The 25,463-nt window shown below is 40.8% G+C and overlaps 1 protein-coding gene across 2 annotated transcripts in view; it reads left to right on the top strand.

Annotated features, from left to right (window-relative positions):
* The window catches only part of TAFA5 (TAFA chemokine like family member 5), a 579,109-nt gene that overhangs the window by 494,752 nt on the left and 58,894 nt on the right, over positions 1-25,463 (top strand). The window contains exon 4 of one of the 2 annotated variants that reach the window (XR_006387627.1): positions 19,508-19,631. The exons of the other annotated variant lie outside the window; for it this stretch is intronic. The gene's annotated coding sequence lies outside the window, so the exon portion shown is untranslated. The remainder of the gene's footprint in view (positions 1-19,507; positions 19,632-25,463) is intronic. 2 annotated transcript variants of the gene reach the window in all.

Below are 25,463 nucleotides of genomic sequence, written 5' to 3'. Positions count from 1 at the left end.
GGGAGAGATTAGGAAACAATTCTGGTGTTCTTGGTGTTAAATCTGCAAACTACAGCGATTATTTTTGTGGGTGCTATGCTACATTTTTGTACCCCTGAGCCCAGTGCCACAGAGAAACAAGCTTTAATCAGTCTGTTTGTTAGGTGGGCGTCTGTGACCACTTTTGCAAGTGCAATTTTTAAGGACACCTGCACTGCATATGTGCCAGGGGAAGGGAAAATAATATAGGTAATCCGTCTGTGACTTTAGGACCCCGAGGGGGGGACATATTCACATATTTTTTCTGTGAAGTACCCGTGTGCTGAATATCTGACAGGGAAAATCTATTCATTACATCCATCTGTTAGATTCCCTTTTTAAGTGATGAGCGGAAGGGGTCATATTCGAATTTGCAATATTTTGCGAATATTTTGTTGAATATTCATCGAATATTTGCAAATTCAAATATTCGTTAGGAGTAGTGTTGATTGCGATTTTTTGTAATACCAATTTTGGCAATGAGAATTTTCGTGATGCAAATTTTCGTAATGAGAATCAATGAGATTGTGAAAACCCAGATCCGATAGCATATTCTAAACCCCAGGTGTTCCCATAGTGACGGAGATGCTTGTCAGGGAAGAGTATGCCAAAGTGGAACAACTGTACAGATTAAAAAAAAAAAGACAAATATTCTAGAAAACGAATATATTCATTTTTTAGAATATTAGTAATATTCAAAAACAAGAATATATAGCAATATAGGGAATATAAAAAAAATGAATATAGAGCAATTTAGCTAATATAGTGCTATAATCTTCTTTATCTAACAGTTCATCTGGAGTTCAGATTGGAAAAAAAAGACAACTATAAAAAAAATGCATAGCACTATATTAGCTAAATTGTTCTACATTCGTTTTTTTCCGAATATTCGCTATATTGCTATATATTCTTGTTTTAGAATATTACAAATATTCAAAAAACGAATATATAGCACTATATCGAATAAATTAGTTTTTTTTCTATACTGAAGTCATGATTCCTCCCTGCTTAAGTAACGTAAGCAGGGAGGAATCATGACTTTAGATGGAAAAAAATAACGAATATTTAAAAAAAACTTATATATTCAATATAGTGCCATATATTTGTTTTTCGAATATTCGTAATATTCTAAAACAAGAATATATAGCAATATAGCGAAAATTCAAAAAAACAAACAAATGTAGAACAATTTAGCTAATATAGTGCTATAATCTTTGTTTTTAATAGTTGTAATTTTTTTCCAATCTGTACAGTAACACAAAGAAATCAGCCTGGTCACTAGATGAACGGGACGTATGAGATCGCATCATTGAGGCCGGATGGTTTGATGAAATCAGCCTGGTCAATGATGCGATCTCATACGTCCCGTTCATCTAGTGACCAGGCTGATTTCTTTGTGTTACTGTACAATGCACTATGAGAAGTGGATTCATGTGTGTGATCATTGATACAAGTGGCTACACACATGAATCTATGTGTCTGTCCGTTTTTACACACTTCTCTTGGAGTGACTCTCCTTCACTGTATATTATAATAAAGATGTCCATGCTGCGATAAATATATAAAGCCGCTTTGTAAATTCCTTGCTTTGTTTATGTGGCGCTTGCTGCGCTTTCCCTGTGACTCACCTTGTTCCTCCACCCTTCAGCCTTTAGTTTGCCTTGTGCCGTGCCTCCTGGCCGGATTGGCTGATTGACGGAGGCGTGTCTAACAGGGCGGGGTTTCACCCTGTAAAGCTCGGTGTTCTGTGGGCCGCTTTGCGGCCATCACAGTGCCGGATTACATGCACACTAGCACGCAGCACCTCAGCCTAGAGGTTGCTAGCTCAGGCAGGATAGTGACTGTTTGTAAAGCTCCGTACCTCACACTAGAGGAAAACGGTGCTAGGCAGGGATCTCTATCACTGACTGTTTGTTTGTCCATTACCTCGGTTATTAAAACAACACTGAGGCTCTGGGCTCTAGTATTAACCTGGTGCACATAGCTCCTGATGAAATGCATTCCCAATGCATGGAAACGCAGCGTTGAGCTGTTGCAAATAAGGGACATGTCAGGGCAACCATTGCTCCTTTAATCCACCTGGAGTGAATGCTATTGCTCTGCCATAGTCCAGCACCTGTGATTATTAGTGCAGTGAGAGTCTGCGCGCTGGCTCTCACTGTTTTGGAGTGGTGTTTGGTGAAATTCCCATACCAATACATCCCCTTGATACCTTTCACCCTGGGATACACATCTTGAACCCTGTGGTTGAATGAGCCCCTTATGCTAGTAGCTTGTGAGACTACACTGGCAATCCAGATGGTGGTGCTATTTGGTATATATCAGTGTTTTCACAATTGTTAAAGTCAGTTTTGCACATTATACTGACGGTTGATACCCCTTATTTCTTAATCAGACAATTAATAAAGACATTATTATTTTGTTTTAGCGCCTATCCCCATGTTATTTAGTCCAATAAAACCATTAAATTCTGCTGTTACATTGTTGGTTGACAAATTCAATTCTTTTTTGTGCTAAATAGTACATTTTCAGCCTGCGGTGCATTTCTGGCAGTCCAATAAAACCAGTAAATACTGCTGTTACATTGCTGTTTGACAAATTCACATTTTTTTCAGCTAAATAGTACATTTGTGACCTGCGCATCATTTCTGGCAGTCCAATAAAACCATTAAATACTGCTGTTACATTGTTGGTTGACAAATTCCCATTTTTGTGCTAGATAGTACATTTTCAGTCTGCGCATCATTTCTGCCAGTCCAATAAAACCATTAAATACTGCTGTTACATTGTTGGTTGAAAAAAAATCACACTTTTTGTGCTAGATAGTACATTTGCGGCCTGTGCTGCCTTTCTTACAGTCCACTAAAACTGTTAAATACTGCTGTTACTTTGTTGGTTAAAAAAAGCATACTTTTTCTTCTAGATAGTACGTTTGCGACCTGCGATGCATTTCTGTCCAATAAAACCAGTCAATACTGCTGTTACATTGTTGGTTGACAAATTCCCATTTTTTGTGACAGTGAAGTGATTGTTTTAAATTCGCCTGTCACACTGTTGTGTGACCTCAAGAAATGTTTTCGCTTTATGACACCGACACAGCCAAATTTTTGACTATTGGTGGTTACATTGTCACCTGACATAAGCCATCTATTATTTTGGTGGGTGAACGCAAAGAATGAGGAGAGCGTCAAATAAGGGACGTGGCTCTGGTCGTGGTTCCGCTGTTGTCGGTGGAGCTCCTGTTGCAGGAAGAGGATGTGGTCTATCTGTGCCAGCTACACGCACAAGTGAAACACCTTCCTCAGGTGCGAGTAGGCGACAGAACCTTCAGCGTTATTTGGTAGGCCCGAATGTCGCTCTACGAATGGTAAGGCCAGAACTAGTACAGGTGATAGTAGATTGGGTGGCTGACAGTGCATCCAGTTCCTTCACATTGTCTCCCACCCGGTCCCCTGTCTTTCACATCACCTGCATGACCAGGCATCTACATGCAAAGCACAAGCTGCAGTGGAGTAAGCACCTCAAAAAAGCACCTCCTGCTTCCTCTTCTGATGATGTCTCAGCCTCTTCCTCCACATCTGGAGTGACAGTGGCACCTGCCACCCTTCAAACAAAGGATGTGGCAGCAACGCCGCCACGTCCTTCACTGTCCCCAAGCATCTCCACACTGTCCCATGGAAGTGTTCAGCTGTCCATCTTCCAAACACTGGAGATAAAGAAGAAGTACCCCCCAACCCACCCGCGATCCCTGGCCCTGAATGCCAGCATTTCAAAATTCCTGGCCTTTGAAATTCTGTCATTCCATCTGGTGGAGACGGACAGTTTTAAAAACCTGATGGCGGTGGCTGTCCCACAGTACGTGGTTCCCAGCTGCCACTACTTTTGAGGTACTACCAATGAGTGGGCCTCCATGTGAGATCTGTGTGCCATGTTGCGAGTACTCCACTAACATGGCGAGTGCTGATGAAGCCGTTCTCAGCGTTACTATCCCACTTCTACAGTACAGACCAAAAGTTTGGACACACCTTCTCATTCAAAGAGTTTTCTTTATTTTCATGACTATGAAAATTGTAGATTCACACTGAAGGCATCAAAACTATGAATTAACACATGTGGAATTATATACATGACAAAAAAGTGTGAAACAACTGAAAATATGTCATATTCTAGGTTCTTCAAAGTAGCCACCTTTTGCTTTGATTACTGCTTTGCACACTCTTGGCATTCTCTTGATGAGCTTCAAGAGGTAGTCACCTGAAATGGTTTTCACTTCACAGGTGTGCCCTGTCAGGTTTAATAAGTGGGATTTCTTGCCTTATAAATGGGGTTGGGACCATCAGTTGTGTTGTGGAGAAGTCAGGTGGATACACAGCTGATAGTCCTACTGAATAGACTGTTAGAATTTGTATTATGGCAAGAAAAAAGCAGCTAAGTAAAGAAAAACGAGCTGCCATCATTACTTTAAGAAATTAAGGTCAGTCAGTCCGAAAAATTGGGAAAACTTTGAAAGTGTCCCCAAGTGCAGTCACAAAAACCATCAAGCGCTACAAAGAAACTGCGGACCGCCCCAGGAAAGGAAGACCAATAGTCACCTCTGCTGCGGAGGATAAGTTCACCTGAGTCACCAGCCTCAGAAATCGCAGGTTAACAGCAGCTCAGATTAGAGACCAGGTCAATGCCACACAGAGTTCTAGCAGCAGACACATCTCTAGAACAACTGTTAAGAGGAGACTGTGTGAATCAGGCCTTCATGGTAGAATATCTACTAAGAAACCACTGCTAAGGACAGGCAACAACCAGAAGAGACTTGTTTGGGCTAAAGAACACAAGGAATGGACATTGGACCATTGGAAATCTGTGCTTTGTTCTGATGAGTCCAAATGTGAGATCTTTGGTTCCAACCACCGTGTCTTTGTGCGATGCAGAAAAGGTGAACGTATGGACTCTACATGCCTGGTTCCCACCGTGAAGCATGGAGAAGGAGGTGTGATGGTGTGGGGGTGCTTTGCTGGTGACACTGTTGGGGATTTATTCAAAATTGAAGGCATACTGAACCAGCATGGCTACCACAGCATCTTGCAGCGGCATGCTATTCCATCCGGTTTGCGTTTAGCTGGACCATCTTTTATTTTTCAACAGGACAATGACCCCAAACACACCTCCAGGCTGTGTAAGGGCTATTTGACCATGAAGGAGAGTGATGGGGTGCTGCGCAAGATGACCTGGCCTCCACAGTCACCAGATCTGAACCCAATCGAGATGGTTTGGGGTGAGCTGGACCGCAGAGTGAAGGCAAAAGGGCCAACAAGTGCTAAGCATCTCTGGGAACTCCTTCAAGACTGTTGGAAGACAATTTCAGGTGACGACCTCTTGAAGCTCATCAAGAGAATGCCAAGAGTGTGCAGAGCAGTAATCAAAGCAAAAGGTGGCTACTTTGAAGAACCTAGAATATGACATATTTTCAGTTGTTTCACACTTTTTTGTTATGTATGTTCCACATGTGTTAATTCATAGTTTTGATGCCTTCAGTGTGAATCTACAATTTTCATAGTCATGAAAATAAAAATAAACTCTTTGAATGAGAAGGTGTGTCCAAACTTTTGGTCTGTACTGTATGTCTCTTTGAAAAAACACTACGGGCGATTATGGAAGAGGATGTGGCACAGGAGGAATAGGAGGAGAAAGAGGGGTCATTTCTATGGTTATTCGGCCAGTTGTTCGCAAGTGGCTCAGACGGTCGGTTCCTGCACCAGCATAGGCCAGGTACACAATTGTCCATCCAGGGCACAGTTCTGGAGGAGGAGGAGGAACCGTGTTCACAGCAGGGAGGCACCCAACGCAGCATGGGCATCACTGGAGTGTGTCTGGGGGGGATACAGAGGGCACAGATGGTACACCTCCCACAGAGGACAGTTTGTCCTTGCCTCTGTGCAGCCTGGCACACATGAGCGACTACATGCTGCAGTGCCTACCGCAACGACTGCCGAGTTGCCCACATTCTAACTTGTGCTGATTACTGGGCAGCCACCCTGCTGGATCCCCATTACAAGGACAACGTGCCGTCCTTAATTCCCTCAATGGAGCGTGATCGGAAGGTGCAAGACTACAAGCGCATGCTCTGAGGGCATTCCCAACTGACACAGGCGGCTCAGTGGAAGCACAAGGTAAAGGCAGAGGAGGAGGAAGAGGTCGCCAACGCAGCTGGGGCACCACCAGCACTTCAGAAGGCAGGGTTAGCATGGCTGAAATGTGGAAAAGCTTTGTCAGCATGCCACAACAACCAGAACCACCAGCTGATATGGAACATCTTAGCAGGAGGCAGCATTTCAGCAACATGTGGAACAGTATGTGTGCACACGCCTACACGTATTTACTGATGGGTCTGTCCCATTAAAATTTTGGGTCTCCAAATTGGGCACATGGCCTGAGCTTGCTCTTTATGCCTTGGAGGTGCTGGCCTGCCCTGCAGCCAGTGTATTGTCTGAACGTGTATTTAGCATGGCAGGGGGCATTATCATAGACAAGCACAGCTGCCTGTCCATAGCCAACGTGGACAAGCTCACGTTCATTAAGATTAACCCGACATGGATCCCACAAGACTTGTCCGCACTTTGTGCAGAATAGACATTTACACCAGCCTCACCCAGCCATTGTTATACTCAAGTGCACTTGCTCTTTGTTTTCTTTTTTTATATGTAACAATATTTTGGGGCTACACCAATAAAAAATAAAAATAAATAACTGTGTTGGCTACCTCTTCCTCCTCCACTGCCGCTTCCACCTACATTGGCACAGTCACTGCCTCCTCAACCTCCTCCTCCACATCCACCTCCTCCTCCTAGTTCAAGATTATTATTTTTAATTTGTATGTGTTTTATGTTATTTTAAGTTATTTTCCTTTCCACATTTGATTGCAGGGCACTTTTCCTACTCGTAACCCCATTTTGCTTACTTTTGCAGCCTTCTAGCCCTATCCAGGATTTTTTTCGAGCCATTTTAGTGCCCAAAAGTTTGGTTCCCCATTGACTTCAATGGAGTTCGGGTTCAGGGTTAAGTTCAGGTCCCGAACTCGAACCGTTTTGTGAAGTTTGGCCGAACCTGGCAAACCCGAACATCAAGGTGTCTGCTCAACTCTAGTTGCCCCTGCTCATTTTTGTATTGCACAGGTTGAAAATTACAATTCTTCTGTCGGCCGCACTTTCCTCAAGCACCAGACTGTGGAACACCTACCCTTTGGCAAGGGAGATTGCCGCAAAGGGGTGCTCCGGGGAATGGTTGCGGGCCTGTTTGATGTGGCCAACCTTCTCCCTTTTGCCACACCACTGCCTCTTCCAGCCTGTTGTGGTGCTGCGGATCCCTCCCCCTTTGTACTGCTGTACTCTCTCGGCTTTCCACCTTCCCAGGTTGGGTCAGTGACTTCATCGTCCACCACCTCCTCTTCCACTTCTTCACTCTGCTCATGCTCCTGACTTGTTGACCTAACCACAACCTCAGTGACAACTGTGTCTCATCCTCTTGATCAAACTCTTGAGACAGTAATTGCTATTGAGTTATTGGCAACTGTGACTCATCATCAACCACCTCATTAAACAGTAATTGTCGTTCCCCACTGTCATTTTCTTGTGACTGTGTATGCTCAAGAGTTTCGGAATCAGGACACAAGATTAGAGTTGAGTGGACACCTGGATGTTCGGGTTCAACGGGTTTAGCCAAACTTCACAAAAAAGTTCGAGTTCGGGACCCGAGTTTAACCCGAACTTGACCCTGACCCCGAGCCCCATTGAAGTAAATAGGGACCCAAACTTTTGAGCATTAAAATGGCTGTAAAAATGTCATGGAAAGGGCTAGAGGGCTGCAAAATGGCAGCAAAATGTGGTTAAGAGCATGACAAGTGTTTTGCAAACAAAAGTGGATAGGGAAATGACTGTAAATAACATAAAATACGTAAAAATATAAAATAATAATAGTGATCTAAGAGGACGAGGTCCTGTCTACTAGGTATAGCAGTGGTATATCCCACCCAAAAATTGGTGAATTTCAACAGAAAATGTAACAGACACATTTTTTTTTTTTTTTTACCTTTCTACTAGTTATAGCAGTGGTATGTACATCACACCCAAAAATTGTGGAATTTCACCCAAAAATGTAAATAACTATTTTATTTTTTCATTTTTCACCTGTCTACTAGGTATAGCAGTGTTACATCACACCCAAAACTTGGGGAATTTTGAAACAAAGTAGTGAAATTACATAAAATAGGATAAATACAAATAATTGATTTATGAGGTGGAGATGGAGTTCCATATGGAGTAGAAGTTTAAGGAGGTGGTGGACGCTACGTAGGTGGAAGCAGCGGTGGAGGAGGACGAGGTAGCCAACACTGATTTTTGGTTTTAATTTTTTTTATTTTTTTATTAGGGTACACTCCAAAAGAGTGTGAAATATCCAGAATACAAGAATGAGCAATTGCACTGTAGTATAACAATGGCTGGTTAAGGCCGGTATACATTGTGCACAAGGTACAGACAAGTCCTGTAGGATCCATGCCTGTTTCATTTTAACCCCTTAAGGACCAGGCTCATTTTCACCTTAAGGACCAGGCCATTTTTTGCAAATCTGACCAGTGTCACTTTAAGTGCTGATAACTTTAAAACGCTTTTACTTATACAGGCCATTCTGAGATTGTTTTTTCGTCACATATTGTACTTCATGACACTGGTAAAATAAAGTCAAAAAAATTAATTTTTTTGCATAATAAAATACCTAATTTACCAAAAATTTGGAAAAATTAGCAAATTTCAAAGTTTCAGTTTCTCTACTTCTGTAATACATAGTAATACCCCCAAAAATTGTGATGACTTTACATTCCCCATATGTCTACTTCATGTTTGAATTATTTTGGGAATGATATTTTATTTTTTGGGGATGTTACAAGGCTTAGAAGTTTAGAAGCAAATCTTGAATTTTTTTAGAAATTTACAAAAACCCAATTTTTAGGGACCACTACAGCTCTGAAGTCACTTTGCGAGGCTTACATAATAGAAACCGCCCAAAAATGACCCCATTCTATAAACTACACCCCTCAAGGTATTCAAAACTGATTTTACAAACTCCGTTAACCCTTTAGGTGTTGCACAAGAGTTATTGGCAAATGGGGATGAAATTTGAGAATTTCATTTTTTTGCCTAATTTTCCATTTTAACCCATTTTTTCCACTAACAAAGCAAGGGTTAACAGCCAAACAAGACTGTATCTTTATTGCCCTGACTCTGCCATTTACAGAAACACCCCATATGTGGCCGTAAACTACTGTACGGCCACACAGCGGGGCGTAGAGTGAAAGGTACGCCGTATGGTTTTTGGAAGCCAGATTTTGCTGGACAGTTTTTTTGACACCATGTCCCATTTGAAGCCCCCTGATGCACCCCTAGAGTAGAAACTCCATAAAAGTGACCCCATCTAAGAAACTACACCCCTCAAGGTATTCAAAACTGATTTTACAAACTTCGTTAACCCTTTAGGTGTTGCACAAGAGTTATTGGCAAATGGGGATGAAATTTGAGAATTTCATTTTTTTGCCTAATTTTCCATTTTAACCCATTTTTTCCACTAACAAAGCAAGGGTTAACAGCCAAACAAGACTGTATCTTTATTGCCCTGACTCTGCCGTTTACAGAAACACCCCATATGTGGTCGTAAACTACTGTACGGCCACACAGCGGGGCGTAGAGTGAAAGGTGCACCGTTTGGTTTTTGGAAGGCAGATTTTGCTGGACTGGTTTATTTACACCATGTCCCATTTGAAGCCCCCTGATGCACCCCTAGAGTAGAAACTCCATAAAAGTGACCCCATCTAAGAAACTACACCCCTCAAGGTATTCAAAACTGATTTTACAAACTTTGTTAACCCTTTAGGTGTTGCACAAGATTTATTGGAAAATAGAGATACAATTTCAAAATTTCACTTTTTTGGCAGATTTTCCATTTTAATATTTTTTTTCCCAGTTACAAAGCAAGGGTTAACAGCCAAACAAAACTCATTATTTATGGCCCTGATTCTGTTGTTTACAGAAACACCCCATATGTGGTCGTAAACCACTGTACGGGCAAACGGCAGGGCGCAGAAGGAAAGGAATGCCATACGGTTTTTGGAAGGCAGATTTTGCTGGACTGGTTTTTTGACACCATGTCCCATTTGAAGCCCCCCTGATGCACCCCTAGAGTAGAAACTCCACAAAAGTGACCCCATTTTAGAAAGTACGGAATAGGGTGGCAGTATTGTTGGTACTAGTTCAGGGTAGATATGATTTTTGGTTGCTCTATATTACACTTTTTGTGCGGCAAGGTAACAAGAAATAGCTTTTTTGGCACGTTTTTTTTTTTGTTATTTACAACATTCATCTGACAGGTTAGATCATGTGGTAATTTTATAGAGCAGGTTGTCACGGACGCAGCGATACCTAATATGTATACAATTTTTTTTTATTTATGTAAGTTTTATACAATAACTTCATTTTTAAAACCAAAAAATTGTTTAGTGTCTCCATAGTCTGAGAGCCATAGTTTTTTCAGTTTTTGGGCGATTATCTTGAGTAGGGTCTACTTTTTTGCGGGATGAGATGACAGTTTGATTGGCACTTTTTTGGGGTGCATATGACTTTTTGATCGCTTGCTATTACACTTTTTGTGACGTAAGATGGCAAAAAATAGCTTTTTTTACACCGTTTTTTTTTTTTTTTTTTTTACGGTGGTCATCTGAGGGGTTAGGTCATGTGATATTTATATAGAGCCGGTCGATACGGACGCGGCAATACCTAATATGTATACTTTATTTTTATTTATGTAGGTTTTACACAATGATTTTATTTTTGAAACAAAAAAATGATGTTTTAGTGTTTCCATAGTCTAAGAGCCATAGTTTTTTCAGTTTTTGGGCGATTATCTTGAGTAGGGTCTCATTTTTTGCGGGATGAGATGACGGTTTGATTGGTACTATTTTGGCGTACATGCAACTTTTTTGATCACTTTTATTACCTTTTTTGGGAAGTAAGGTGGGCAAAATTTCAATTTTCTCATAGTTTTTATTTTTTTATTTTTATGGCGTTCGCTGTGCGGAGAAAGTAACATGGCCGTTTTATAGATCAGGTCGTTACGGACGCGGCGATACCTAATATGTGTAGTTTATTTTATTTTTTTAATTTTTATTCAGTGATAAATGTTTTTTTTTTTATCTTAACTTTTTTCACTTATTCTTTTTATTTTTTGACCCAGACCCACTTGGTTCTTGAAGATCCAGTGGGTCTGATGTCTGTAAAATACAGTACAGAACCTATATAGGTGTCTGTTCTGTATTTTACTTACACTGAACAGATCTATGCTTTCAGCACAGATCTGTTCAGCACCATGGACAGCAGGACGCCTGAGCAGGCGTCCTGTTGCCATGGGAACCTTCCCCGTCTGCTCAGTTATGGTCAGAACTGCGCAGACGGGGAAGGGTAAGGACGGCGCTCTGGGGGGGCTGTCTGGGGGCTCTCTCCCTCTCCCATCGGGGGGCTGTAAAGGCACTGCAGCCCCCCGATCGGAGAGGGAGGGAGCTCCCTCTTACTGTTAACCTTTTCCATACAGCAGTCCGTACGGACCGCTGTATGGAAAGGGTTAAACGGCTGACATCGCATCAACGATGTCAGCCGTTTATACCAGGGTGCCAGCAATGTGCTGGCACCCTGGTATACCCACTGTACACCAACGATTACGCAATAGGAGGCGGGCGGGGGATCGCGATCCCGCCTGCCGCACCGCCCGCCTCCCGCACCGCCCCCACCGCCTGCGACACCCCCCCTGCACCACCCGCCGCCATCAAATCATGCAGGGGTGCAGAGGGGGGTGTACTGTATTGATTTTTGGCACTCTAAAGTTTCTGATCCCCGCGGTCAGGGACCGCGGGGATCAGAAACTGCAAAAAGCGCAGCAAACCGCAGGTCTGAATTGACCTGCGGTTTTCTGCGATCGTCGATGCGGGGGGGTCAAATGACCCCCCCCTGCATTGTTACAGGATGCCGGCTGAATGATTTCAGCCGGCATCCCGTTCCGATTAACCCCCGCGGCGCCGGCATCGCTATTTAAAGCCATGACGTACCGGTACGTCATTTGTCCTTAAGGACTCGGGAAACATGCCGTACCGGTACGTCATGTGTCCTTAAGGGGTTAATGAACGTGAGCTTGTCCACATTGGCTGTGGACAGGCGGCTGCGCTTGTCTGTGATTAAGCCCCCTGCCATGCTAAACACACATTCAGATAATACACTGGCTGCAGGGCAGGCCAGTACCTCCAAGGCGTAAAGGGCAAGCTCAGGCCATGTGCCCAATTTGGAGACCCAGAAATTGAAGGGGGCAGACCCGTCATTCAGTACGTGTAGGCGTGTGCATACATACTGTTCCACCATGTTGGTGAAATGCTGCCTCCTGCTAAGACGTTCCATATCAGCTGGTGGTGCTGGTTGTTGTGACGTGCTGACAAAGCTTTTCCACATTTCTGCCTTCTGAGGTGTTGGTGGTGCCCCAGCTGCGTTGGCGACCTCTTCCTCTGCCTTTGCCTTGGGCTTCCACTGTGACCCCACTGTCAGATGGGCATACCACCAGTAGCGCGTCTGCTAGCGTGTGCTTGTACTCGCACATCTTACGATCACGCTCCAGTGAGGGAATTAAAGATGGTATGTTGTCCTTGTAACGGGGATCCAACAGCATGGCCACCCAGTAATCAGCACAAGTTAGAATGTAGGCAACTCGGCGGTCGTTGCGGAGACACTGCAGCATGTAATCGCTCATGTGTGCCAGGTTGCCCAGAGGTAACATAAAGCTGTCATCTGTGTGAGGTGTATCGTCTGTGTCCTCTGTATCCCCCCAGCCACGCACCAGTGATGACCATGAGATGGTCTGGGTGCCACCCTGATATGAACAAGGTTCCTCCTCCATCTCCTCCTCCTCATCATCCACCTCGTCATCCTCCAGAACTGTGCCCTGGCTGGACAATTGTGTACCTTGGGTTTGGGGGTGCAGGAACCCACCCTTGGATCCACTTGGGAATGACTCGTCGGAAACCCTACGAAATGATCCATCTTCCTCCTCCTCCTGTGCCACATCCTCTTCCATCATCGCTAGCAGCGTTTTTTCAAGGAGGCATAGAAGTGGTATAGTAACGCTGAGAACTGCATTATCAGCACTGGCCATGTTGGTGGAGTACTCGAAACAGCACAACAAGGAATACAGGTCTCGCAAGGAGGCCCAGTCATTGGTGGTGAAGTGGTGCTGTTCCGCAGAGCGACTCACTCCTGCGTGCTTCAGCTGAAACTCCACTATCGCCTGCTGTTGCTCGCACAGTCTGGCCAGCAGTCAGAGTTCCGCCTTGTGGGCACGTTGCATATGAGGCGGCGAGCGGGAAGGCCGAAGTTAAGCTGAAGCGCTGACAGGAGAGCGCAGCAGGGTGAGAATGCCGAAAGCACCCACAGGCGGCCCGCACTTTATGCAGCAGCTCTGACATATCGGGGTAATTTTTAAGGAATTTCTGCACCACCAAATTCAGCACATGCACCAGCCAAGGGATGTGCGTCAAACCGGCTAGTCCCAGAGCTGCTACAAGATTTTGCCCATTATCACACACTACCAGGCCAGGCTTGAGGCTCACTGGCACCAACCAGCCATCGGTCTGTTGTTCAAGGCCTGTCCACAGCTCCTGCTGTCACAACCAGACAGCTGAGAAGCTCTGACAGAAGCCTTTCAGAACCTCCTCCTTGAGTTTTCTTTGTTGTGCTGTTCAGTTCCTCATCTCGTTAGCCTCTCTCAGCTGTCATGTAGTTGGACTGATTGCTTCCCATTAAATTCCTCCCCATAATGCATTACTGGGCGGCTTATACTTCTTCCTGGAGTGTGTGTGCATGCTGATCCTGTTTCCCAGTCTGCTACAAAGTTAAGTGCTGTACATTTATGTTTGCTGGATCCCAGGTGACCTTGACTCCCTCCGTGTCTGGTGTAGGGAGACGGTGGTCGTGTCCCCTCACTATTGTAGGGTGTTCAGGGGTTATATAGTCGAGGTACGTGGATATGCAACCATCCACCTTTGGGATCTTTGCATAGGCTGAGCAGCCAGGGAAAGTCTCAGGTCTTGTGCAGGGGTCTCCCTTTTGGTTCCTTAGCTTTGGATCCAGTGAGTCATATATGCATGTTGCTTTGTCTTGTTTCCTGTACACCGTCCGTGACACCTGCGCGGTGTGGGGTTTGTCCCCCAAACAGATAAGTTTTAAAACTGCCTGCTGTCGTTTACCCCTGGCTGTGCTGAAGTTGGTGGTGAAGGTGTTACGCTGACCATATGAGGAGCCGGGTGAGCATGAGGAAGCGGAGTAGGAGGAGGAAGCAACAGGAGGCAAACTGAAGTGCCCTGCAATCCTCGGTGGATTTCAGAATCATGGCCACTTCCCTGTCCCTTAATGCTCGCTTTCTTCTTTTAAATGTTATATATGCTTGAAAGTATGTCACACATACAGTAGCGTAGGATTTGTAAGTGTATGCGCAAAAAAATAAAAAAAAGGTATTTGGGATGTGGAAACGTCACACAGGAGATATACCACAGATAATGTCGCTGATTTCAGCAGCGGCTAATATAAAATTACAGGGAATGTCACAGGTATTTGGGATGTGGAGACGTTACACAGGAGAAATACCGCAGACAATGTTGCTGATGTCAGCAGCGGCTAATATAAAATTACAGGGAATTTCATAGGTATTTCGGATGTGGAAACGTTATACAGGAGAAATACCACAGATAATGTTGCTGATGTCAACAGCGGCTAATAAAAAAATTACAGAGAGTGTCACAGGTATTTGGGATGTGAAAACCTTACATAGGAGATGCACCCCAGATAATGTCACTGTGCACAGCAGATACTGTCTATGGAAAATGTACACTGAATGTCACTGATATTTTTTGTATGTGCATACGTTACACAGGAGATATAGCACAGCTAATGTCACTGTCTGCAGCAGACACCGGATATCACATATTTTTGGGATGCACACACGTTACATAGGAGATGTAGCACAAATAATGTCGCTGTCTGTAGCGGCCTAACTATTGCACACTATTTAGCGCAGGATGCGCTGAAACTAGATATTGCTGCCACATACAATAGTCCTTAAAAGGACTTTTGGGTCTGTAAAGTTTTAGCAATCTAGTGCAGGTTGCGCTGAAAATATATATTGCTGCTGCCACACACAACAATAGTCCTTAAGAGGACTTTTGGGTCTGTAAAGTTTTAGCAATTTAGCGCAGGTTGCGCTAAAAATATATATTGCTGCTGCTTGTCTCTGACAATTTTTTTAACTAATCTTTCCCTTCTTCAGCACAGCTCTCCCTGACTAACACTGAGCCAAACACGTGTCAATGGGTGCTATATAGCATCCGATGACCAGTTCCTGCCATCCAATCACTGAAATGCCAATAACCATCATGGCTACGGCATTACAGTGAGGGCAGTACTTACCTGCACATTTATTCGCTAAGTAGCAGCCAAAAAACGTGTGGGGAGGAGACTCGAGAATTGCACTCGAGCACATGCTGTATTCGTCTTAATACCGCCATGTGCCGAGCATCGAGATGCTTGAACCAAACTATTGTTTGGCCTAGCATGCTCAATCAACACTAGACAGGTCCCTTTTAAAGTCAAGACACATTTACAGGGTCATTTCCAAAGCAGTAATGTATTTGGTGATGCCTTCTCACAGTAAACTGTGCATGCTCAAAATTCTCCACAATGCAGAATTTACTTGATATTGCATTTAAAGCCATCATGTCTTATCTACTAACAGGTCTGTTTTATTATCTACTTGAATTCTTCATATTATAGAAATTCTGGGGCATCTTTCATTAGAACACTGCATTTTTCCCTTGATTTGTTATTCCTTCTAAAAATGTATACATACATTTATAGCTAGGCATTACCTACATAGCCTAGTGCCTACATAGCCTGGCCTTGTCAGTCAGGCATCATGTCATTGTGTGCCTAGGGACACCCCCCAACTGATAACACCCAGTCATCAACCGATTCTTACTTTTCTAGTAGGAATGATCTAAAACAAGATGTTCCAGAATACTTATTTCAAGGGGAATACAAGTTTAAGTATGCCTTTACTGAGATTTACTACATTGCATTCAAGGACACATGGCAGCAAAACCCTACTAAAAAAATGCCACTTAGAACAAAAAAATATGTATGGCAAGGAAGTGATTGAGCTTGTAGTCACAATATGTTATTCTACTGTCAAAGATTTGAATGTCACATGTAAAATCCCAACAAGCTGGCCTACAAAATCAGTGCTCCAAATCAGCAGAGAAAATTGGAACGCTGTTAGATAATAAACATTCAATTTAGTGGAAGCAGAGAATATCCCCTTTACAATAAATGTCAGCATTTCTTTGGTGATTTTAATCAGAAAAACTAAATAAAATATCTATAATATAATATCTTATATAGCATCTACTAATTCAGCCACACTTTAAATAGGGGAAATTAGCGTACAGTATAAACAAAGGAGAGGCGTCTCTGCCCATAAAAGCTTACTATCTAAATAGAGGAATGGCATAAGTGGCATAATTTTGTCTAGGGGACCATTCTTTGTGTTGGCAAGATGACTATAAAAAAGTTAAACCAGTCACCCAACCAGGGTACAGCTGAAACAGGTACCTGTATAAAATGTAGAGTGATACATGAAAGAGAACCAACTGAGTACAGAATATGATGGAAATATCGGAGCTCGGGTTGTGTAGAGACAATGGATTATGGTTAAGTGACATTTGCCTCCTTGAAGAAATTCATTTTCAAGTCCCACTTGAAAAACATGCTTGCGTTTTGAACAATGCAGTTCATTTTCTCTTGCAGAATTACAGATACACATGCAAATACTCAAAAACACAATTTAAGAATTGGAAGTAAACGTATATAATACTAGAAGCTCAGTAAAAGTTATTTTTAAATACCAAATACACGGCAATCAGACCCTACTTTTTCTCATTTGTCAACTGAATTGAATGCTGTTTCTATTTTCTACTGACTTTTAAGTCTCATTTTCTCAAGTAGCCATTACAAATGATATTTCACATTGATCTGCATTACTGTTTTCTACTTGTAATACAAAATAATGAATGATTAGGGCATGTGTATGAGTCAATACAATGGACAGGATAATGGTAAATTCCATTGCTAAAGGTTTACACTACCAGGATATGACTGTAAGCTGCTGGCACCACTCTGGATATAAAGTCTGATATGAACGTAATAATAAGTACAGATCTCTTGTTATACAGATTATTAGTAGCATAGAAAATCTTTCACTGTAAAATAAAACAAAATATTTCTCAGAAACGATGGTATGGTAACTAAATGTCGCTAACATAGGTCAAAGGTGCCTAATTACAAGAGGATCTACACTTCCATTCTTGGAAATGCTTGGAAAAAAAAAAATGCATACTTACCTTATCCATTTGCTTGCGGAGAGGCCGTCATGGCCATCTTGATTGAAGACACATATGGTGATGTAATGACGTCATCACACTGGCCAGGTGCAGTGACATCATCACTAATGATGTCACTGCGCCCAGCCAGCACGCCAGCATGGTGACGTTACACGTTAACGCCACACGGGATTTCACGTGGTAGCTTTAATCAAGAAGGCCAAGGCAGCCTTTCCATGAGCAAATGAATGAGGTGAGTATGTTTATTTTTTGCTGCCTTTTCAGGAAAAATAGATACGTTACCACGGAGTGCAAAGAAGTTCGGCTTTGTGGTGAATCAAATTTTTCGGACCTGAAATTCAGACCTGAGTTAATTTATCTTCGATTCACTAAACACTCTTAATAAACATAGGGATTAAGCTATGAGATAATATATTTAGTTTTGTTTTACGGTACACGGATAATAAACTGATGCCAAATAAGCAAATAAATAAACAGAGGCATATCACAGTACGAGGATATTTAGAGCAGTATTGTCACTCTTTAAAAAAAAAAAAAAAAATACTCAGCTCAACAATTGCTTACTACAACTTGGGTCCATATCGGTCTTTTCTTCCTGTTCCCTCTCAACACAAAGGAAATGTCGACTGATCAGCCAGTCACTACCTGAGGTGGGTCGCCGCTATATCCAGTAATTGGTTGAGTGGTCATTCTCTGTGTGTTTGAGAGATAACAGGTAGAAAAGACCAGGAAACATGATAATGGGTGGGACAAGGGGTCAGTGAGGTAAATATAACTTTTTAGCTGGTTCTTTAAAAAGTACTTATTGAATAAGCTCTTTAAGTTGAGGCGTATGCTCATTTTTACAATTTTTATTTTTTTTATTTATTATTGGAGCACAAGCTATAATGTCATCTACCACCTCATATTACTGGAACACCTAGGCATTATACATACTTTGGCTACTATATGTTTTTTATATGTCCATTTACTATTGTAGTAACATATCAAGGACTAGTAGAAGCAATGGAGTTGATTACACTGGACCTCCAATGCTTCTCAATAAATGTTTTGTAGTGTGTGATGGATAACAGCCTTCTGTGCATGTTCTTTTCAATGAATCTAGAGAGCAGTGTGTAGCACAAGGTTATCAAGTGATGACTTGTTTCACGGGAAGACTGCCATAAAGAGTGCATTAGATCTACAAATTATATTAATGCATTTGCCATAACCATTAGCAATCATTTTGTTTTCATGTGAAACATGGATAGAAGGTTATAACACCTCACCCAGTGGTAACATGTTATTGTCCAACAGCAATTACAAAGTTTACCATGTTCACATTGACACATAATTGCTCCATCATTGTAAATTTCCATATGGAGCCTTTTACAATAATCTATCAAAATCCTTTTTAGAATTACACAATTGATTTGGACTGTTAAAAATGTCTATTGCGTAAGTATTACTAGTATATCTTTACCATTTATGTCCATGTTCTGTTCACCACTTAAGTCAGTTTGATAATTGTTACATTTCTTGAAGCTTTTGATAACACTCAAATATTTCCAGGCACAGTATGTAACTAGCGCAACACAAAAGCTCAAATCTATTGGCCATGAAAGCAACTTTGATTTTGGCAGAAATGTTGGGCAGGCAGCAACAAGAAGCTTTGCCAAGAACTGTTTACAATAATTATAGAACATTAGCCTCACATTTCTTTTATTGAACAGTTCATAAATATAAACACCTTTAATAACTGAATTAAATGCAGTATTAGAGACCATTCACGTGGTGTCACTCTGTTTTTAAAAGAGGGTCCTTTAAAGTGTAAATTGAAATATATATTTTAGAGAATTGTATAGCATTTTTATCCCAGTCATGCTTGTTTTAGTTATTTTCTCTGTAAATTTATTAAACTGGCTTAAAAGTTCAACCAGGAATAAAATGAAAAGGAAAAACTAAGACATATCTCAATTTGCCTTAAAGGGGTTTTCCGCGACCCAGCAGGACCCATCAACCCATCTTAATTAATCCTAACTTGACTGCAGAAGAAGGTTTCCAATATATTTACCATCCCGAATTTGCAACCACTCTTCAACCTGGTCATGTGGTATGTCTTTCTTTGGAAATCCTATATCCACTCAGAATACCAGCGTATCATAGTTATTTCCTTCAAATCTGTGGCAACTGTCAACAGAGAAAAAGTCTTTCTCAGCACTGCAAAGGGAACCTAATATATATATTTTTTTATTTATAAACCAGTTGTAAAAGTAAAAATGAGCGTTGTCACTAAAGAGCCCCTTTTATTTTGTTTAAAATTTTAAGCAACCTTTTAGGTTATGTGCTTTCAACAGAAGCAACAGTAATACAAACCGGATACCCAAAAAGTTGGGACACTATACAAATCGTGAATAAAAACTGAATGCAATGATGTGGAGGTGCCAACTTCTAATATTTTTTTTTCAGAATAGAACATAAATCACGGAAAAAAAGTTTAAACTGAGAAAATGTACCATTTTAAGGGAAAAATATGTTGAATCAGAATTTCATGGTGTCAACAAATCCCCAAAAAGTTGGGACAAGGCCATTTTCACCACTGTGTGGCATCTCTCCTTCTTCTTACAACACTCAACAGACGTCTGGGGACCGAGGAGACCAGTTTCTCACGTTTAGAAATAGGAATGCTCTCCCATTCTTGTCTAATACAGGCCTCTAACTGTTCAATCGTCTTGGGCCTTCTTTGTTGCACCTTCCTCTTTATGATGCGCCAAATATTCTCTATAGGTGAAAGATCTGGACTGCAGACTGGCCATTTCAGTACCCGGATCCTTCTCCTACGCAGCCATGATGTTGTGATTGATGCAGAATGTGGTCTGGCATTATCTTGTTGAAAAATGCAGGGTCTTCCCTGAAAAGTGATGACGTCTGGATGGGAGCATATGTTGTTCTAGAACCTGAATATATTTTTCTGGGTTGATGGTGCCTTTCCAGACATGCAAGCTGCCCATGCCACACGCACTCATGCAACCCCATACCATCAGAGATGCAGACTTCTGAACTGAGCGTTGATAACAACTTGGGTTGTCCTTGTCCTCTTTGGTCCGGATGACATGGCGTCCCAGATTTCCCAAAAGAACTTTGAATCGTGACTCATCTGACCATTTTGCCACACTCCATTTTAAATGATCCCTGGCCCAGTGAAAACGCCTGAGCTTGTGGATCTTGCTTAGAAATGGATTCTTCTTTGCACTGTAGAGTTTCAGCTGGCAACGGCGGATGGCACTGTGGATTGTGTTCACTGACAATGGTTTCTGGAAGTATTCCTGAGCCCATTCTGTGATTTCCTTTACAGTAGCATTCCTGTTTGTGCTGCAGTGTCGTTTAAGGGCCCGGAGATCACGGGCATCCAGTATGGTTTTACGGCCTTGACCCTTACGCACAGAGATTGTTCCAGATTCTCTGAATCTTCAGATGATGTTATGCACAGTTGATGATGATAGATGCAAAGTCTTTGCAATTTTTCGCTGGGTAACACCTTTCGGATATTGCTCCACTATCTTTCTGCGCAACATTGTGGGAATTGGTGATCCTCTACCCATCTTGGCTCCTGAGAGACACTGCCACTCTGAGAAGCTCTTTTTATACCCAATCATGTTGCCAATTGACCTAATTAGTGTTAATTGGTCTTCCAGCTCTTCGTTATGCTCAAATTTACTTTTTCCAGCCTCTTATTGCTACTTGTCCCAACTTTTTGGGGATTTGTTGACACCGTGAAAATTTGAATCAACGTATTTTTCCTTTAAAATGATACATTTACTCGGATTAAACGTTTGAGCTGTCATCTACGTTCTATTACAAATAAAATATTGACATTTGCAATCTCCACATCATTGCATTCAGTTTTTATTCACAATTTGTTTAGTGTCCCAACTTTTTGGGAATCCGGTTTGTAGTATTTGTTACTGCTGAGGCCATGATCACATGGCCAGCACATGCATAGCATATTCACAAGCAATTCTACATGGAAGCCATACTTTGTCCACAGATTTTTCTGCTAATTTGGCCATTTAAGCCTTTGCAATGCCTTGAAAATCCACAAAATGTTGTTAATCATCAACCATAGGCATTGCAAAGTGATTTTCCAGCCAAAAGTCTAAACAATGATGTTTCTTAGCAATGTGACCTAATATTGATATCTTTGTTAAACCAATCTATAACTTCCTAGCTCTTACAGTAAAAGTACAGTTTCACAATAGGAAATGTATCTCTTTTTTGTCAAGAAAGAAAGGGTCTGTAAAGAGGACCTCAGAGTGGACAGATTTTTTAAAATATTATTATGGGTAAAATAGTATCTCAGAATTAAGTAAATTCATCTCTGTGAATCCTTATATACACCATTCTTATGTACTCAATTCTTTATATGCAATGTTTAGGTTGTAATAGATCACTATATTTGCCATCACTAAAATGGTAGATATGATATGTGCTATTACTCAAGTCTAGGACATTTACAAAGTGAAAAATATATTAATAGTTTATTAACTTCTTAGAGAGAATCTGTCAGCAGTACTGACATGCTTAACTGCTGACATAACTAGGTAAGGGCTAGGGAAAGTGGGACAAAGGTTTTGTGAATCTTTTAAAAAAAAATAAGAGTAATGAGTATATGACATTCTATTCTACTCTTAAGTGCACTGGATGTGAAGCTTCATTGTCTAAGTGATAGCTGTAGTGATCTCCTGGTTGAACGCTACACCTGTCTCAGAGCAGAGGGGCGGGACTGCAAAGCAGCTTAATGTAGAGAGCACTTCACAATAAAGCACTTCCTGCAGGGCACTTGCAGGAGCAGACTATGGCAGAATAAAATGTCATATTTACACTACTCCTGATTATGAAAGCTCCACAAATGGCATGTTTATATGGCTCCCCCATGCCCTACCTAGCAATGTGATCAGCTAAGCATGGTCAAAATGTGCAGATGGGCGTCCAATGATTTGCATTGAATAATTAGTCTCATAATCTATTAGTTTAATCTGTGATACTGTATTTACACACACATAGTTGTTGTTTTTCTTCAGTAGCACATATGATGTATGAATAACTGTTGCTGCTGTAAAATCCAGAGTAATCTAGCTTGCAACTTATTGATCTACAGATTTCAGCATGGGAGAATGATTTTTGTCAGCATCCTCATATCCTAATGAGGTCTCAGAGTTATTAATACAATTGTGTTATATTCATCTTGGTCATTGTTGTAGCAAAAGTAGAACTGTTCACATAATTATGTTGTCCTTGATGGAGAGAGTTACAAGGAAATAAGATGGGGAAATATTGGAGCAAAGTCTGAGAATGGTTGCTTTATTTTTTGTAGACACAAGATAGATACCTCCATACTAGAGAATGCAATAGATGATGTAACAGATTATTTTTCTAATAGATACAGTATAAATGATCAGTATGGTCCAGACATATCCAGGGTATGAATGGAGAATGCCATATCCTACATATGATCTACACTAAACTGTAATATGTATATATAAGTAGGTGAAGCACCAACTGCTCTCTTGTTGCCTAGTAGGAAAAAAAGGTATTTCTTTTTTCTAGAAACAATGTCACTCTTGTCTTTATACTATATAGCAATACAGCTCAACACCACTCATCAAGTGAAAAATAACTGAAATACAATACCAAACACACCCAAATTAAAACTCTGTTTCTAGAACAAAAAAATCTGAGCCTTAATGTGTAATCACACTTTGTTTCAGAACTAATCTCGGAGACCACTGTGGAGGTGGCCACAAAGCGTGTTTTGAGCATCAGTCCCACAATTGTATATATAGTTCTGTGTCTTTGTGAACATTGAATGGGCCAGAGAACTAAGGGAGGGTTGTGGCTATTGTCAGTAGTCCTATGGTTGAACCTTCAACAATAAAACATTGATGGCTTAAGAAGACCCGGTGAAGCCCATTCATTTTTATTGAAATGTATAGAGGTTAACACATTATTTAATGCACACCTATAAGTAAGGCTTCATTCATACGACCATATTGCTTCTGGACCTGTTCATTTCAATGGGGCATTAAAAAATGAAGATAGCACACCATGTGCTGCCTACACCCTTATGTTAGATCCCTAGTTCCACAAAAAAAGATAAAACATGTCCTATTCTTGTCTGTTTAGTGAACAAGAATAGGCATCGTTATAATGGGTCCACAAAAATAAAAGGATGCAACATGGGCATTACACAGACATCATCCATATTTTACAGATCTGCATTTTGCAGACTGCAAAATACATGTGGTTGTAAATGCACCCTAATTGTGTGCTTCTTTTTTCTACTGATGAATATACATGACTGTGTGATTGACAGTCTAAATTGTGATAGATATTGCCTTCCTAATCTAAATCAGGAAGTACCCTGCCCAGAATCTTAATCTATATTTTTTGAGTTTCTATTGTATATTGGAAAAATGAACTAGCCTTAAACAACTGAAGCATGCTTGGAACAAAGTGATAAAAACAATATTAAAATAGTAAATTTCTTTTTTTATGTTGCTGGAGTCATAAAATGATTCAAGTATGTCAAATATAGTCTTCCAAATCGATTACAAAAATAATGATAAAATGTTTCAATAGGGACCCAGAATACTGTGTCTTGTATCTGAGGATTATAAACCAGTTTCCAGACTATTCAATATTGAAATAAAAAATAAAATTACTTATGTTTCAATATATGTTGTTATACTACATTCAATTATAAGAAATCAAATAAAGTTTGAAAATGTGTCATTTCTTGAGACAAAATAAAATTTTTAGAGCAAAAAAATGGTGAGACATTCAGCAGTTCAGGCTTAAAGAATAACTCCACCCAGCAGCTGAAAACTGAATTTTCATTGAACTTGCAGAGAAGTACAAAACTTAACAAATTACAATTTAGTTGATAACCCTGTCCTTGCCATATTTTCTGCCTTTTTCCTCTTATACTTTAGTATTATGCATTGTTGTCTATTCTGTTACCCAGTGTATTTCAGTCTGATAACTTTGAGAACTTACTGCTGTCATTTACTGCTGTCACATATACTTCCCACTGGTATTCTCTAGGGTCTTCTATTCTTTTATTGCTTTGTATCTAACATTTACTTATAGGCTTCATCTCTCCTAATATTTCAACAAGATGCACTTCTGTCTGATGCAATGTGAAATAAAATATTAAGATATCCTAGAATGACACTTTCCAATAAACTGGACCAGGATAATCCAGTAGCATGGATGTAATAATATGCTCTATCAGATCTACTGGAAAGATGGTAGTAATCATAAGACAATGAAATGTTTATTTTTAGATCAATAATTTGTTTTATTTACTATACTGAATGTGGAATATTACCTGTGCAGAGCTGGCTTATAGAAATATTTTCCATCTTTTGCCCTGGAATAATAAATCTTGGACAAATGCATGATATTTATAGTACAAATCAGAAAGTCACATCTTCCAAATACATTTATACCTATGTGTATTTCAAGATTATGAATGCATTCAATGCATACATATCATTCTAACTGCTTGTACAAATCAGTAGAACATATACTATTTTGAAACTCTGCAATATACTTTATTAACCTTTTAGTGACTGCCAATATGCCTTTTAACAGTGGTCACTCATGGGCCTTAGGGTAGGCTACCACTTTTTTTTCGTGGTATATATAGTCTATTCATATTAGGCTGTGCCTTTCTTATATAGCCTGTTGGTGCCTGTCAGTATAGCACTGACAGTATAATATACTGTACTGCACATGCACATTATAGAAGCGATCAAAAGATAGCCATGGTCAAGGTCCCCCTTAGTTAAAAAAGTTAAAGTTTTATTAAATAATTAAAATCTCCAAGTTAAAAAATACCTTCCCCATTTAACCAAAAGCATTTCAATGGAAAAAAATGTGT

This window comes from Bufo gargarizans, chromosome 2, assembly GCF_014858855.1.
Source record: "Bufo gargarizans isolate SCDJY-AF-19 chromosome 2, ASM1485885v1, whole genome shotgun sequence".
NCBI lineage: Eukaryota > Metazoa > Chordata > Amphibia > Anura > Bufonidae > Bufo > Bufo gargarizans.
Note: the sequence above shows the minus strand (reverse complement) of the source record. Positions and strands in the feature narration are given on the sequence as shown.